General features: G+C 40.0%; 1 non-coding gene across 1 annotated transcript; it reads right to left on the minus strand.

Moving 5' to 3' along the window:
• Positions 1-1,639: 1,639 nt before the first annotated feature.
• On the minus strand, positions 1,640-1,751 carry LOC132668181 (U6 spliceosomal RNA). Its single transcript, XR_009605527.1, has one exon. It is a non-coding gene; the product is annotated as a U6 spliceosomal RNA (small nuclear RNA).
• Between the last annotated feature and the right edge of the window lie 777 nt (positions 1,752-2,528).

Below are 2,528 nucleotides of genomic sequence, written 5' to 3' on the forward strand. Positions count from 1 at the left end.
TTTTTTGAGGAACCTCCATACTGTTTTCCAGGGTGGCTGCACCAGTTTCCACCAGCAGTGCAAAAAGTTTCCTCTTTCTCTGCATCCTCATCAACATCTTTCATTGCCTGACTTGTTAATTTTAGCCATTCTCACTGGTGTGAGGTGGTTTCTCATTGTGGTTTTGATTTATATTTCCCCGATGATGAGTGATGTTGAGCATTTTTTCACATGTCGGTTGGCCATCTGGATGTCTTCTTTGGAGAAGTGTCCATTCATGTCTTTTGCCCATTTCTTCACTGGATTATTTATTTGTTGGGTGTTAAGTCTGATAAATTCTTGATAGATTTTGGATACAAGCCCTTTATGTGATATGTTGTTTGAAAATATCTTCTCCCATTCTGTCGATTGACTTTTAGTTTTGATGATTGTTTCTTTCACTGTGCAGAAGATTTTTACTTGGATGAGGTCCCAATAGTTCATTTTTGCTTTTGTTTCCCTTGCCTCCGGAGACGTGTTGAGTAAGAAGTTGCTGCGGACAGGATCAAAGAGGTTTTTGCCTGCTTTCTCCTTGAGGATTTTGATGGCTTCCTGTCTTACATTGAGGTCTTTCATCCATTTTGAGTTTATTTTTGTGTATGGTGTAAGAAAGTGGTCCAGGTTCATTCTTCTGCATGTCACTGTCCAGTTTTCCCAGCACCGCTTGCTGAAGAGACTGTCTTCATTCCATTGGATATTCTTTCCTGCTTTGTCAAAGATTAGTTGGCCATACATTTGTGGGTCCACTTCTGGGTTCTCTGTTCTGTTCCATTGATCTGAGTGTCTGTTCTTGTGCCAGTACCACAATGTCTTGATGATTACAGCTTTGTAGTATAGCTTGAAGTCTGGGATTGTGATGCCTCCTGCTTTGGTTTTCTTTTCCAAGATTGCTTTGGCTATTCGGGGTCTTTTCTGGTTCCATAAAAATTTTAGGATTGTTTGTTCTAGCTCTGTGAAGAATGATGGTGTTATTTTGATAGGAATTGCACTGAATATGTAGATTGCTTTGGTTAGTATCGACATTTTAACAATATTTGTTCTTCCTATCCAGAAGCATGGAATATTTTTCCATTTTTTCTTTGTGTCTTCTTCAATTTCTTTCATAGGCTTTCTATAGTTTTCAGTGTATAGATTTTTCACTTCTTCGGTTAGATTTATACCTAGGTATTTTATGGGTTTTGGTGCCACTGTAAATGGGATCAATTTCTTGATTTCTCTTTCTGTCGCTTCATTGTTGGTGTATAGGAATGAAACTGATTTCAGTGCATTTATATCCTGCAACTTTGAAGAATTCATGAATCAGTTCTAGCAGTATTTTGGTGGAATCTTTTGGGTTTTCCATGTAGAGTATCATGTCATCTGCGAAGAGTGAAAGTTTGACCTCCTCCTGGCCAATTTGGATGCCTTTTATTTCTTTGTGTTGTCTGACTGCAGAGGCCAAGACTTCCAATACGATGTTGAATAACAGTGGAGAGAGCGGACATCCCTGTCTTGCTCTTGACCTTAGGGAGAAAGCTCTGTTTTTCCGCATTGAGGATGATATTAGCATTGGGTCTTTCATATATGGCTTTTATGATCTCAAGGTATGTTCCTTCTATTCCTACTTTCTTGAGGGTTTTTATAAAAACGTGGAAGCTTCACGAATTTGCGTGTCATCCTTGCACAGGGGCCATGCTATGCTAATCTTCTCTGTATCGTTCCAATTTTAGTATATGTGCTGCCAAAGTGAGCACTAATCGAATTCTACCACTGGCTTTCCTAGCTCTCCAGCTTGCAGATGGCAGATTGTGACTTCTAGGCTTCCATAACCACATGGGCCAGCTCCTACAATAAACTTCTTCTATATCTATCCTTTTGGTTCTGTGCCTCTGGAGAACCCTAATACTCTTATAATATCTTGAATCTGAGGCTGAATTTAGACAGTATATATGAGGGTAAAGGTAGAGAGATGAACATGAGATGGTATTCTGGAAGCAAGGTAAGGTGAGATCCAGAGGCCTAGAAGTCTGGATGTGTCCTCTAAAATGCTGGAGGTCTCTGTACAAAGGGAACACAGTGGTTGGGGAAGAAGGACTAATAGGAACTAAACAACCATTTTGCCAGCTTCATCATTTTGCCTAAGACTAGGCCTTGGGATATTCCAATGTGGTGTAATTGGACTATGTGTTCACTAACAGCTATACATCAGTGGGGTTATCAAATAAGAGTGTATTTTTCCCATTTCTGCCTGCTGTTTGTATGATTTTTATGATGTAGGCTGAGATATTAATTTCAGTCAGGATAAACTATGAAAGAAAACTGCTTTAAACTCTCAGTGGCTTACAATAGTAAAAGTTCATTTCTTCCTCAAGCTTACTTGCCGATCATGGGTACATGCAGCTCTGCCCCACTGCGTCTTTACTCCTTCTGTCTAGGACTTCACCAATCAAGCAGAATGACAGAGGAAGGAAATTCATGGAGAACCACAGGCTGGTTCTTAAATCTCCTCCTCAGGAGTGACACATGGCACT

The sequence above is a fragment of the Panthera onca genome, chromosome B2, assembly GCF_046562875.1.
Source record: "Panthera onca isolate mPanOnc1 chromosome B2, mPanOnc1 haplotype 2, whole genome shotgun sequence".
NCBI classification, from domain to species: Eukaryota; Metazoa; Chordata; class Mammalia; order Carnivora; family Felidae; genus Panthera; species Panthera onca.